This window comes from Artibeus jamaicensis, unplaced genomic scaffold (genome assembly GCF_021234435.1).
Source record: "Artibeus jamaicensis isolate MK-2021 breed Jamaican fruit bat unplaced genomic scaffold, CSHL_Jam_final scaffold_916, whole genome shotgun sequence".
Taxonomy (NCBI): Eukaryota; Metazoa; Chordata; class Mammalia; order Chiroptera; family Phyllostomidae; genus Artibeus; species Artibeus jamaicensis.
This window is the reverse complement of record NW_026522059.1, coordinates 56,890,891-56,906,709: the sequence shown is the minus strand read 5'-3', so window position 1 is coordinate 56,906,709 and position 15,819 is coordinate 56,890,891.

Here is a 15,819-nt window from a genome sequence, read left to right as displayed (position 1 = left end):
GAAAGACAAAACTTTGAAATCATACAGAGTGGCATTCAAATTCTAGCTCCACCCCCAATAACCTCTCTTGGGCCTCCACCTCATCATGTGTGAACTACAGATATACAGAAATATGTGACGGCCCTGGGAATTGAATGAGACAGTGTACATAAAGCACTTCGGACATTGCCTGCCATATGATAGTTGATGAAAATATACATGGAAAGCCCCTCCAAGTTATTAAGAGGACATGGTATTACACTTTCTCCTCTCTCTTTAGGACTCAAAATTTTGCAACTATTTATATAATCCCCTCTCCATTCCTCTTCAGAAGAACTTTACCTTTAATTCTCTAGCTTCAGTTTCCGACATATACTATACCTCAATATCTGAATAAACTCAACATCCAAGTGACTGTCTGTCACTTGCAGGTGAAAGAGCCCTGTCCATAAAGCTCAGGTCTGTCAAACATGGAGCACTTTCTCTACCACATTTTCCCCCCAGCAAAACTATATAGTAAACATTGAATGAAGTGATTGATCCCTGTGTTATTGTTTGTTAAACATTCATATATACCCTTGGGAGTGTCAATATGTACAGAGCTTCTGAAGGGAAATTTATCAATATGCATCAAAAACCTCGAAAATGGTTATAACTTTCAACCTTCCAATTCCTATGTTTGCATTTTAACTCATAAATAACTGCAGTAAAGTGGTGGCTCTAAAAATCCATTTCCCCTTCTTCTATGGTAACCAAAATTTTAGCTAAGCACATGGCTGCTGATAATCAAGACTGCATTTCCCAGATTCCACTGCAGCTAAAGGTGGTCCTGTGACTGTGTTCTAACAAATGAGATGTAACGCACATGCCACAGGGAAAGTTCTAGAAATCCTCCTTAAAGAGACAGTTGGCTCCATGTCTCTTCTTCATTCCATTCTCCATCCTGGTTCCAGGAGGTTATATGCTGACAGGGACCCTGAGGATGGGCAAGTCCCTGAGCTGAAGGGAAATTAAGCACCTGAGGACAGGACATTTTGGACATCACACATTCATACAATTGCTGGGAATCAGAGCTGACTCAATGGCATGTAACACACACAGGGACTTTGGAAAGCAGAGCCACCACATCCACCTGAGTGTATACCTCCAAATTTTTACTTGAAGAAGAAATAAAGCACCTTGTTATTTGGTGTTTTCCAAGTGCTATTATCTTAACCTATCTTCACTGAGATCTCAATCTTACAAATATTGGTGGCTTTTATTTCTTTGTACTTCTCCATACTGTAATTTTTCTATAGTGAATATGTGCTGCTCTTACTTCTTACAGATTTGAACATTAAAAGAATATCAGTAAACACATGAGGCTGGGAAACATGGTTGTATTTTGGTATTAAGTCACAATATGGCAGGAAAAGAACTGAGCATGTTTGCATTGATCCATAATCCCTAGTACTTTCCATCCCACTAAATCCTTTGAGGGTAATCAAAAAACTTTATAATCCATGCACACATTTATTCAAATTGTGTGTGTGTTCTGTTGCTGTGTGTCCTTGTCCATGACATTAGGAGAACAGGAGCCAGATCCAGGTCAGTTTACTTCTTCAATGTGCATTTGTTGAGCTTTCCCTGGTCCAGAAACAGTCCAAGAAACAAGATGTGGAGTTAAAAGTCATAGTCACCAGTCTCAGATATGGAGGGAGAGAGATGAGATTACAACACAGGGTGGATATCCAGGACCTTATAGGATTATAGAGAAAGGATGCTAATAAAATGTCTTCCCAGAAGTTAGGTTCCATAACTAGTTACCATAACTAGTATCATACTGGTACAATTACCAAGATATCTAGTATTGGATCACCACTGGCTCACACAGGCTGAAGAGAGCCGATAGCTAAATTTTCAGGAATTTTGCAAGCTAGATGTTCAACACAGCTAATATTAACAATTAAACAAAATTGAATTGCATTTAAATAATTTTAAAATAGAGCTAGCAAATACTCAAAACTCATCACTTCCTGATCATTTTGCTGTGTTTATTATCTATACTCAAGATTTTTGTCTATTATATTCATATAATATTCATTATATTCATAGGATGGAAATCACATGTAAGGGCATGCTGCTGCGCATCTCCTTCTAACTCCCTGTTCAGTGATGTAATGTTAGTAGCCTGAAATTGGCTGTGGTAGGAGAATTTACACAACAGAAATTGGCCAGTGTTATCTATCATACATTTGGTTTTTTTCCCCAGAGTTGGTTGTTAAGCATTTACCTGCACACCATGGAATGTATGGATTTTATTTAGTGTTTAGTAAATTATTTTGATGATGCTTATGAGGATCAGGAGATCTCTGGGTAAATTTGTGAGTTTGTGAGTGAGTGAGTTGAGTGAGTTTGTATATTAACCTGCTTTTGGTACATTTTAATGTCCCAACCAGCTTAATTCTGCTGCCTTCCCCATTACTCACCCACTACCCTTACAATGTTTTCATTCTCTTCATGGTACTTAGGAAGAAAGTACATATGCACATGTCTATCTGGCCACTGTCAAACACAGCAGTTTCTCTTGCACATCTTCTCAGGAGCAAAACCATAAACCTAAAAACACTGAGTGAATTGATTATTACATTGGTGTTAAATATTTATAATATCCTAAAAACAAAGTATAATGTAGAACTTTGTATAAAGATAACAGATCACTCTCTTACAGTCTCATTTGATCCCCATGATAGCCTGGGGTAGCCATGATAGCTGCCATCTCTAATTTATAATTGAGGAAATTAAGGGTTCATGACTGAGAAAGTGGTCCAAAATCGTAGAGCTACTAAGTATAAGGGTTGTATCTCAAGCACGACTTTTCTGACTACTAGTCAAGTATCATTTTTTACTATATTATGCTAGCTTTAATAACAAAAGAGAGAAAATTTGTGGAGTTTCAACCTTTACACAGTGTGAGGTCAACTTTGGAAAAAAATATAGCCACCTTCTTGAAAATCAGTCCACATAGGCATATACACTTCTATTAAAGCACAAACAATAGTATCAAACTACTGTTTATATGTCTGTCTTGTGCATTAGACTCAGAGTTGCTTAAGGTTAAGGCCTAATATTATTCATTTTAATATTTCCAGGAATCCAGATTAGTGCCTGGTACATTAAAGATGCTGTAAAACTGCTTATTAATTAATGGAGAAAAAGAGTAGGTCACTTCAATAAATAGTGTTGAGAAAATTGGACATATGTGCACAAAAAATGAAACTAGACCACCTTCTTATACCACACACAAGAGCGAAGTCAAAATGGATCAAAGACTTCAATGTTAGAGCTGAAACCATAAAAATCCTAGAAGAAAACATAGGCAGTAAAATCTCAGACATTGCCTGTAGAAATTTTTTTATCAGATATATCTCCCTAGGGAAGTAAACAAAAATAAATTAGTTAATTAACAAATGGGACTATATCAAGACAAAAAAATGTACAGCAAAGGAAAACATCAACAAAATTAAATGACAACCTGCATAATGGGAGAATACATTTGAGGATACATATGATACAAGGGGTTAATATCCAAAATTTATAAAGAACTTACAAAACTCAACACACATATTAAAAAAAAGCAAACAACCCAATTAAAACATGGGCAAAGGACCTGAATAGACAATTCTCCAAGGAGGACATACAGATGGCCAAAAACACTAATCGTCAGAGAAATGCAAATTAAAACTACAATGAGGTATCACCTCACACCTGTCAGAATGGCTATTATCAATAAATCAACAAACAACGAGTGCTGGCAAGGATGTGGAGAAAGAGAAACACTTTTGCACTGTTGGTGGGAATGCAGACTGGTGCAGCCACTATGGAAAGCAGGATGGAGATACCTCAAAAAATTAAAAATGGATCTGCCTTTTGATCCAGCAGTCCCACTTCCAGTAATATATCCAAAGGAACCCAAAACACTCATTCAAAAGAACATAAGCACCCTGCATTCACTGCAGCATTATTACAAACACCAAGATATGGAAGCAGCCCAAATGTGCATCAGTAGATGAGTGGAAAAAACAACTATAGGACCTTTACATAATGGAAATCTACTCAGCTAGAAAAAAGAAAAAAGTTTTACCCTTTGAAACTGTATGGATGGACCTAGAGAACATTATGCTAAGTGAAATAAGCCAGTAAGAGAAAGACAAATACCTTATGATTTCACTCATATGTGGAATCTAACAAACAAACTGAACTAAGAAGCAAAATTAAGACTCATTGAAGGAGAACAGATGAAAGCTAGTGGGGGAGGAGGTTAGGGGGTGGAGGGATTGAGGAAAAAGGAAAAAGGACTCATGGACATGGACAACAGTGTGGTGTTTCTGGGGGGGTAGGGTATAAGGGGACTAAGTGGTAATGGAAACAAATATAATAAAGATTTTTAAAAAGTAAAAACTTTGACACAGATAGTCTTCCAGTTTATATTGAATTTTTAAATTAATGATTAAATTTGGTACCTATTAATTTACTAAAAAGAGTAGATCACCACCAACAAAAACAGCAACAGCAAATAATAACAACTAACAACAATAGCAATAAATTATAGCCTGTTTAGTGTACTGCTCTAGGAATTCTATGTGTACAGTTATCTTCATTTGAAAAAAATTTGTTTTTACAAATCTGGGTTAAGGATCAAAGCTCTATTAATTGACTGTCTATTATAATAACATTTATTGAAATTCTTTATTTCTATGTGAATGAATTTAAAATGGAATTGATTGATCACACAACCTCTCAGCTTGAGTCTTACCTATAAAATTACAATAAAAAATCTATCAGACATACTGGCTACACAGAGAGATCCAGTTTTTGAAAATTTCCTGAGCTGGATCATCAGGATTTGTTTGCTTTTAATTATGTCTTATGCTTCAATCAAATTTTAAATTATAATATAAAACTGTTATGGCTGAATGATGTATATATTTATAAAAGTTACCCTATGTAAATTCATAAAGTTCTATTACTGATCTTCTTATCTATTCTGACAGGTATTAGGATATATATATATATATATATATATATATATATAAATTTTTAAGTATAGTTAGAATAAGTCAGATGTTGTAACCTTTTGACAAATTGGAATACTCTAGGCTTCTGTATTTTAAAGTACTTTCATGAATGACCAGCAGAGGTCTCTATTTTTTAAGAAAAATCAATCCTCTGCTATTTTCTTCCTTGACAAATTAGAAAACAGAAATCTCTCTAGTCTTTAAACAAAGTATTTAATTAATTAAGCTATCAAGTTCAAAATGAAATTTTCCAAAATTAGAAAAAGCATCTTTTCCACTTTCACCTGAGAGTAGCAACATCAATACTAACTAAGCACCCAGAAGCTACTTTGCCTATTCTGTCCTGACCCAAGCAAGTCATCTGACCCGTGGGAATTGAAAGGATATGTAATTTGTATTAGTATATATAACAAAAAGGGGAGAGATAATTAGAAATTATTATTTAGAATTTTTATCTCAAATATGAAGAACTCATCTCAAATATGAAGAACTCTTACTCTCTGATATTTTCAAACATCTACAAAACTGTAAGTATTATCTAACATATTGAGGTAAAAACATGGCTCATCTGAGTTAACTGATTTGCTAAAAGAATTGTGATGGTTCTAGCTAGTTTACCGGAGCTCTCATCAACTTCCCACCTGTATTTGATATATCACAGTGGTTTTCAAAGTGTGGTCCCCTAACAAACAATAACAACGGAATCAGAAAATGTGGAGGTGGAGCCCAGCGATCAGTGTTTTAAAAAGCTCTCCAGCTTTTTAAACTGATGGGGGGAAAATCCATCAGTTTTACTGATGCATATTAAGCCTGAAAACTACCAATTTAGTTTATAATTGGTGAGTCATCCCAATTCTCAGCCCCCAGTTTGTCCCACCTGAAGAATTTGTAAAGCAGAATAGTATATGAGAGTCAAAGGATGATTTATGGTATCTGGAAGGAAAGATTTAATAATTTTGAACCACTTTCCTAAAACAACCTGGTAAAACCCCACTGCACCAAGCCACGAGCATATAGATTCAAGATGCCAAAACTCCTCCACTTTTTCCTCAAAAAATACATAATACCTGCTGTGGGCTCCTAAGCCAAAGAAAGCCTCCTTGATCTTAGAACAACCCAGACTTGCTTTTTGAGCTTCTAAAATGTTTCCTCTGGTCTTTCTTGCATCCCAGAGCAAATAATCGTACATCATACCAAGTACCAAGTGCACCTTGTTAATTCAGGAGGCTCTATAGACTTACAATAATTTCATTAATATTCTAGTTTCTTAAAGAATGACTGCAATGTTAATAATGCACTAAATTCTTTATTTTTTACTAGAGAATTCATGTTGTTTTTCTAGTGAAGAGGCTTTGACACATTGTCCACCTCTCACATTCATCTCCACTGTGAGGAATGCTGTACATTTCAGGGTGACTGTGTGGATATGGGCCAGTAAACAATTCAAAGATGCACTTGCACTACATGACTGTTAATATTTTTAACAGTGTTTAGTGTGTGCCCTGAACTATTTTGAGGATATTATAAGTAAATGGTATTTAACACTTGTAAATCTCTCAAGGCAGGGAAAATATCTCTATTTTATAAATAAGAATATTGAGAAACAGAAAGGTCAGGAAGTTCCCCAAACTCACTTTGTTATTAATAAGTGTCCAAACTAGGACTTAACCCCAGAGGACTGATTTGGAGACCGTGTTCTCACCACCGCAAGAGCCAGCCTCAGTCAGTGACGGACAACCACAGAGCCATCCACTGCGATTTCACCAGTTATGTGTAAATGTTACGTGTTCTTCAAGCCACTAAATGTTTTACTTCAGAAAATTTTTTGCCCACAACTTTTTAGGACTTGTAGGGGGGAAAAGGCGCTGGAAGGAACAGAGTGGAGAGAAACCTCCTAAAACTAAACCAACACTAATTACAAATTTATACCAACGTTTCCCTAATGATATCTAGTTTCTTACTAAAAACAGTACTCATCCGATTTTCCCAACAATTCCCTTTGTGAGATAAGGAATCAGAACAGAGACATGAAGCCAGCTACCCTAATAATTAAGAGAGAGGGAACCAAACCATCAGGCCTCCAGCTCCAAATTCTATGCTCCTTTCACCACATCCCACAGCTCCCACTCACTGGGGCACAGGTCTAGGCTGCTGTCCCTCAGTGTCCGTGTGGGGTTTATTTCAGGACATGCCCATGCCACCTCCAACACCAAAATTCATGAATGCTCAAATCCCCTATATAAAACTGTAGAGCAATGCATACAGTTAGCCCTCCACATCTGTATTTTTTCAACCACAGATTGAAAACACTATTTTCCATTCTCCATTGGTTGAATCCACGGAAGCCGAGGCCCACTGTATGGAGAAAAGAAATCCAAGTGTAAGTAGACCTGTGAAGTTCACACCAGTGTTGTTCCAAGGGTCAACCACAATGAGATTAATCATAATTTTTTAAATGTTAAGTACCTTATACAATGTTTCACACAAGGTATGTAACCATTATAAAAGACAATAATGAAACAGTACAAATCACTAGTATTTTTTAACACTCTGGATAAATGGTAACTACTAATATAACTTGTGCTATAGTCAAAGGGGCTTGGCTCCCAGAGTGGCTATACTTTGGCACTTCATTTTGGCAATTCTAAGATGTAATGTGAATTTTAGCCATTTATACTTCAAAAACACATGTGAAATAATCAGTATTATGTGGAAATCAAGCATTTCTAATAAAAGAAATAACAAATGATAAAATACTTAAGTAGTACTCACAGCTAGGTTCAGAGTCATTTCTGAACTTCATGCCATTCCCACTGGAATAGATCACTAGAAAAACATGTAATGATTATGTTAATAGTATGCAAATATCACTTAGAATATGAAGGTAAGGTAAGTCAAGGAGAAAAAGAAGAATCCCTTCCCAGTGTGCTCTACTGGTATTTGAATAATATCACTAAGGCTTCTTTCATTAATATAACACCATGAAGAGCCTATTTATAAATGATTGCAACTATAAAGTCTCTAGGATTTTTACATGCAATCTTGGAAAAAGCATATGCCGTATAAGATACTTAATGTTTAGATCTAAAATTGCAGCTTTTTATTAGTTACTTATATTTCATAAGTTAGGCATTTTTTTCACTAATTCAAGTGCTTTCTTACTAATTTAAGTGTGCGCGTATACAATTCATCCTTTGTTATAACCACAGAATGCCATCCTCACATGGAAGGTGACTTTTTCTTCCTATTTCCCAATAAATGATTTGGGTAGTATTTTCTTTTTATCTTTAAAGAAATCTTTCCATGGATTTAAGAGCATTTGGTACTTATCTTTGTAATTCAAATGAGGATATTTAAGTATATGCTGCAATTTATTTTTCCAGTGTCCTTGCTTTTATGTTACTATAGTCAGTAAATAATTAGCAGAGAAGTTAATTTATGCCTATATTATCTCTGGCCACATGAGAAAAATCGCATAAAATCTCAAAGACATAAGTTTTAAAGAAAGAAAATGCTAATGTCACAAGGGTTGCTCTAAGGAAGATTTTGCTTTGTGAATGTATAAATAGGACAAGATAAGGTTTTGGCAACAGCAGGTCATGGGCACCAAAGAGTCATCTATGTTCCTTTGGCACCAACTTCAACCCACTGGAACGATTTTTTTCTTAACCACCCAAAGTCACCAGGGACATTTGGAAAATGAACATGAGAGCTAATGCTATAAAACCTACTTCCTTTATCTGTTGGTCTTAATAAGATCCTTAAAAAAGTTAAGATAATAGTGACAATAGAATAGAGTGCTAACTTTTACACTGAAATACCAAAGTCTAAAGCAACATTTGTTTTTATTTTTACATACTCCATTTTTCAAATAAAAGCAATGTTGTGGTTCATAGATAAAGATGAATTTCAATCCTAAGCATGTAACTGAAACAAATAAAGGTGTGGAATTGGATCTGTGCCTGTTAAAGCCACAGGATCGAGGACATGCGGCCACCATGAACCTGTTTCTAGTGACTTCCTGCATGACATTGGGAACTGGTTGAAGAGACTGTTGACCCACCAAGATCATGAAGAGAAGGACATTGGCTCTATAAGAAATTCTATTCTTTTAGAGTAGGGATGTTTAACAGGAGAAGGGAAACTGATCAAATTCAATTGATGCTTTGATTTCTGAAATGCAGAGGGGAAGTCAGGGACATATAGTAGCTAAAAAAGTTTTCAGCCCCAGTGACTGCTACTGTGTGCAAGTTAGGCAAATGTGAAAGTCCAGTCCTGCTAATTCCACCTGGCAAAAGGATGCAAAGATGGTAAAACCACAATCACCCAGAGACATGGCCATATCTTAGATGAAATTGAAACATATAGGAAATGCAACAGAAGATGAAGCCCTGGGAGTCTCAGAAACAGCTAGAGTCCAGTGACTTGGTCTGCAGGGGAGACTTGAGGAGTTTTGAAAGGAGAGAGATGCCCCTTCATCCAGGACCTTCTGCAGCAAAGGTACCGTGAAGGGGCTGAAATCAATGGAACCTCTTCAAAGAACTGGTGACTACAAAGAGCCTCTTTTTCACCTTCCTCATTATGCATGTGCCTTCACGGCTGTGGCAGCTGCAACTAACAGCAAGTTCTCAGGCAGACATGCAGGGAAGTTCTCAGTTCAGCAATCCTGAGCCCTGAGCCAGCTGTCCCAAAAGCTGATTTAGCACGTGCTCCCCTGTGGCCAGAAGTTGCTGAGTACCCCCAGCTCTGCATGCAAAGTCACAGCTCTGAAGTCAAGCATGTCCTCTTCGTCAGCATCAACTTTTGTACGTGTTTCCTCCAAACCCCTGAGCCGGCCTCTGTAGCCAGGAGACCTGCTGGGTGCCACAAATGTGATCCTGTCTGTTGTTTCAACCTCAGCAGAAGAGCTCCATGACCATATTTATTGCTGTTGCTATTCTGGGGGCTGAATGACGTTTTTCTCCCCTTGTGGCTGAGCACTGCCCGTTCATCTTTCACCACCCCCTCCAAGTCTGCAAAGCTAAAACCAGGGATACAAATAGATTCTACTAGGAGGAAAGTTAAAATGAGCAGTTCTTAAGTATTCTTAAATGAATTTGCTGTGTGGCATTAAAACCTTTAAATTCTGTTGTCCTGTGTTTGAAATGTGTGCTATTAGCATCCCAGTATTATCATACACAGTGACTGGTGGTAGCTTTGCTTAAAAAAAATGAATAAAGGGGGAAAAAACTACCCTGATAATCACAGCTTGGAAATTTGGCAAATGTTAACTTTTCCACTGCCAGGTGTTGGGAGTGTCCAAATGTTACCAGCCCATGAAGATGTTTCACTCGCCTCTGTCCCTTCACTCCTCCTTACTAAGACACTCCTCTTCTATGACGTGAAAGGGACTCAGTGACAAGCTGCAGAAAGTCCTATTAAGGATACACTGATACAGGGCACAGATGATGGCTCCTGGAAAGTAACTATATACAGATTTTCTAAATGAAGGCCTTAGGCATATAACTAATTACCACATGCATTACATGCTATGCCAAATGGGAGTGATTCTGGCTCTACCACTACCCCCTATTCTTTGCCCATTGGCCACGGTATGTCCTAATCCCTCCACATCTGTACTCACCTGGGTGACCGTCTGCACTTGGCAATACTCACGTGTCTAGCATGGCTAAAATGACTCTTCAGATTCCATGCACTCTGACACAAATACCATTTGTAATGCACACACAAGGAGCATGTCGGGAGGCAGTGGGTTGCAGAGGTCACATGAGAGGCTCTAGAGCCAGCTGTCTGGCTTCGAATCGCTGCTCAGCCATGGCCCAGCCTGGGACCTCATTAGGTATCCATGGCCTCTCTAAAATTAGGATGCTCACAGTGACTCCCTCATGGGGTTATTATGAGAATTACAAGAGAAAACTATATGCAAACACAGAAAGATTAAAAGGCTGAGAACAAGAGCCTTGTTTCTGTCAGAGCAGAGACTTGAACCACACTTCACTCTAGCACCTTCCCTTGGGATCAGTTGTGGTTCATCTTTGGCCTGTCTGTTCACTCTTAAAATGATAGGACATAGGAGCTGTGCTTCAGGTTCTGGTGTTCTTGGCTGCCCACTGGAAAAATACCTTTTCAGTGACCAGAGTGGAATTTCACATGCACTATCAGCAAGCTGGCGGCTTGGCTAATTTCACCTAAAATGCCCATAAACTACAAAACTACTTAAAGCCCTTAAAACAAGGCCCAGTTCTTAGTGTTAAGAAAGTGAAGTCTAGCCCTGGCTGGTGTAGCTCAGTGGATTGAGTGCGGGCCTGTGAACCAGACAATCGCGGTTCGATTCCCAGTCAGGGCACATGCCTGGGTTGCAGGCTGGTTCCCTGCAGGCCAGTTCCCAGCAGGGGATGCATGAAAGGCAACCATACATTGATGTTTATCCCCCTCTCTCTGTCCCTTCCCCTCTAAAGATAAATAGATAAAATCTTTAAAAAAAAAAGAAAATAAAATAAAAAATAAAAAAAGAAAGTGAAGTCTATAAATATATATCACATTATATGATTTTGCCCCAAGCGGTTTGTGTTTTTGTCTTTTCTTCTTCTTTTCAGTTGCACATTTTTATACCTATTTCCACATATGGTGGAAAGATGCTTAATTTTGTTCCTTTCATGTCAACTCAGCCACCTCCCATATAATACAGATCTCTTTGGGATCAACATTCAGTCTTTCTTCTCCCTCCTTCTGGTGGAAGGAAGGATGGTGAGGGGCGGACCTCATGGACTTAGTATTCACCTGCATTCAGGGGCGAGACACCAGCCTCTGGTCCTCACCAGCCTTCCTGAGTTGTCTTGTTCAGGTGGACAATTGGGATTTGACCTTTTAGCCTTTCTGATGTGCTGAAGGATTCATATCTAAGGTCACTTTTGGCCGGTGTTCTAGCATAGTTAGGCGTGGTTGGCATGTGGCCATCCACCCCTCCCCACCAATGCTGACTCAACCTTGGCTCTAACTGATCCTCTGAAATTCAGCCACATCATCCATCCTTGCCTATGTGACATCTACTCAAAGCCTTACCTCTCAGCATACCACACAGCCCATGGACAACCCATCACCCAACAGTTCTCATCTATGTCAGGTCAGGAGCACTCATCTCAGGTTTCCTCCAAACTTCAACCCCCAACCCCAGAGCTAGGGAGATCAAGGAGGCCTGTCATAGCTCATGACAGTTGGAGATGGGTATGTTTCCTGGGTATGTTTTCCTGGATATGTTTCCCCAGGAAACAAACTTTTAGATTTAACCTATAAAACATTTATTGGCAAATGTTCTCCAGAACAACACCTGTAGGGAAGTGAAGGAAGCCAGCCAGGTGGAGAAGTTAGAACTTCCATGCAGTTCTTCACAATTGTAAAGAAAGTGATTATACCGGTTGCTCTGGAGCTGTTATTCAGGTGAGGCAAGGAGGGTAGACCTTTGTGTCCCCCTGCAATGCACAGTCATAGGATGTGGGCTGCCCTGAGAGTTCACATGACCTTGAGCTAGGGGGCCTTCTTTGGCTAGGGGCATGGCCTAGAAAAGGGATCAGCTGCCAGCACTCACAGTGGCTGGGGGAGCAAGTGCTGGTTCCAGAAGGGGACCCAAGCAGCATGTCAGTGCCCCCTGTATGGCCATCTCAGGCTCTATCTGCCTATGTACTGTCTATGTCCCTCTGTCCTGACATGACTGTTCTGTGTTCATTCTAATTATCTGATGAGGCTGCTGCCATCCTTCTCCGCAGATGTCCAGGATAGAAATGAAATATGTGACTCTTCTGACCTCAGATTCCCAATATATCCAGGAATTTTTCTCCCCCGCCAACCTCTCCCAACACTCTGGTATCTTATCCCATATCCTCCCTTATCTATGGTTCACAGTACAAACCCTCTGATTGATTCTCCAATTCATGGCTTTTGAGGACCCAACAAATCATTTTATTTCTCCTAACAAAGATTGAACCTTACAAATGTGAGCCTTGATCTCTTGTATATCATTTCTCCTAAAGTAAAAATTTGATTTTCAAGTTTGAAGTTCCAAGTTTACTCCTTTGTACCTTCTCTGCCCCTCTCCCTGGAATGAGGGACCTCATTGATGGACAGGAAGATACAGGACACTTTGGAACAGTAAAACTTTAGTTGGTATTTCATATAAATTATGATCAACTTACAATTGTAGATGACCTCATTTTCTGTCTTGTCAGGAAATGCACATTTCTCACACTGGCCACTCTGTGCACTTGGTAAATTATACAAATATTGAGAGCTCTCGGTTTTACAGAGCCCCACTCACACTTCTTTGGGAGCTGTTCTCTACGTGCCTGAGGAGTGGGCTCGCTAGGGTTTCCAAGGCCTGGAATATTTTCTTCCTGCACTCCAGAGCATTGGTTTGTGCACCTGACTTGGGTGGCTGCTAGTACTGTAAGCCTTTTTGAGCACATGGCCAGGGAGGTAGAGACCTCTCAGTGGTCTCTTTGTAATCTCGTCTGTCCTGAGTCCTATAAGCAGGAACCACAGGGTCTTGTGACCATGCCCAAGTTGGCCTCTCCTTATAATCAAATCTTAATGATCCCTCTTGACCCTACCTAACCTTCCATTCCAAGAATCCCTTTTTAGAATATTAGAAGGGATGATTTATCCTGTCCCCATGGCTCCAAGTGAGAAGGTATAGTTTCCCTTTTTTTCCCTCTAGGCAGTCTCTGAGAACAATCCACTCTCATATTTAGAATTGTTGTCTAAACAGAAGCCCCTACACCCACGGGGATCTGCCCATGTATTCTAAGAGGTCAGGCAATTCTCTCTAGATTTTCCATTTCCATGGATAGTGACTTGGTTTCGGGGCTATCTTGTGTAAGCTGACTTTGGCACTTAGTCTTTCTACTTCAATTGTGTCTATGACTAATGAGAAGAGAGGCAGACCTACTACTCAAATGATGCATCTCCATCGAGCAATTGCCAAATGGTGCCAGCTCCCTGTATAAGGAAAGGCTTCCTAATAATGCACAGAGGAGTCCTCAAGGCATTAGCATGTGCTGAATCAGGGAAGCTGTGTCTCTGTGGGCAGTGTCATACTTTTTAAAATACAAGCAGATATTTTGTTTTATCCAAACATCATCTGTCACATTAAATTCAGGTTGTTATTTTCAGTATTCCATGTTTTCAATTTATGTGGAGTCTAAGTTGTAAACAAACTATAAGCATAGGGAGGTATACCTTCTTTTATGGTTTACATATTTAACTATACAGAACAACTATTGTAAATTCAAATTAAATCAAAATCATTTAAATAAACATGGGAGAGACATTTGGATAAATTTTTGTTGTCCTTCAAAAGCTATTGGTGCACTTCTCAAGTTTAAACACTGTTCTATAGCAGAGAGTCACATCTTGCTTCAATGTATGTGTCAGAATCAGCAGGGAGAGGCTGCACTTAGCACCCTTTTAATATTGTCTTTCCAAAACCACCCTTCTTCCTCTTCTCCTTTCTCTGCCCTACACCATTTATGGGGAATTGACTGAAGAGTCATCATTTCATACTGAGCTCTTAGAATAAGATCAGAAATAAGCTCTGGTCCCTGCCTCCCTCCCCACCATCATGTCTCCCATGCTCAGTGAGCCTGAGCACATTGGCCTGTCTTCATACTTTCTGTGTGTGAAGCTCTTTTCTAGATCAGAGTTGTTTCCTCCTCTCCAGCTGATCTCCTACTTACTTCCCCAGATGTTGCTCACTCATTCTTCAGAGATTGGCTTAAATGTCACTCTGTTAGAGAGGCATCTGAGGAGTATCTGTTGGAAGGAAGGATGGATGGACAGGGGAATGGCTGAATGGATGCTTAAAGATGACTTTCTTGAGCTTGCAATCTAAATAAAACTTTCCCTTAATATTATTTTTATAGCGGTACTTTTTCTTATATAGCACAGCACTTTTCAATGATGTATTGATTTAGTGCATATCTTCCCCAACCCACTGGACTTGATATTCCATAGGGGCAGGTAACTAATAACTTCATACCCACTAGAGGGCATTCCATGTAGAAAAAATCCACTATATCTACACTGAGTAAATGAATGAAAGGAAAACACGAAGGTTACATTTACCTCACTAAAATAGCTGTAAAGTGGGAATAAGGCTTTTTCTAGCACTTTAAAATCTTTCATTTAATGGATTTCATTAACATGGAACAATACAAAAGAATGATGTCTTTTGAGGGAAAGTAACATGTGGTCTTTGACATGAAAGAGAATCACCAGCTGAAACTGCCCTTGTATACAGTCTCAAAGACACTAATCAAAGACAAAATAGAAATTGTAATCGGTATGGTTATATTGATTATACAGTATGATTCTTAACAAAACTCAGTTTTTACTTGGAGAGAAGAGCTCTCGACATATATGTAATTCAGCAGTCAAAAAACCATTTGCTAAAACTAATAGAAAGGAAATTTATTTTTTTCATCTATCTGACATAATTATTATTTTTTCAAATATGGAAGAGGTGACCCCAGAATCACTTGGACACATTCCTTTCCTGCATGTTCAACTCTCAGTCTCTCCTATCTCAACACTGCTCCAAATCCCCAGGAGTGATGGACAGAAAAACCAGCTAATCCAGGTGCCAATAATCGGGAACAGGAGGCAGGCCAGTGCGTCCAGCTGCCACAGTGCCCAGGCAGTCCAGGGCCCCGTACAACTTCCAGCAGGATCAAGGCTACAATTCTAAACTAGCTGGAAATTGCAGGAGCAGGGGCTCAGAGTATTTTGCTGT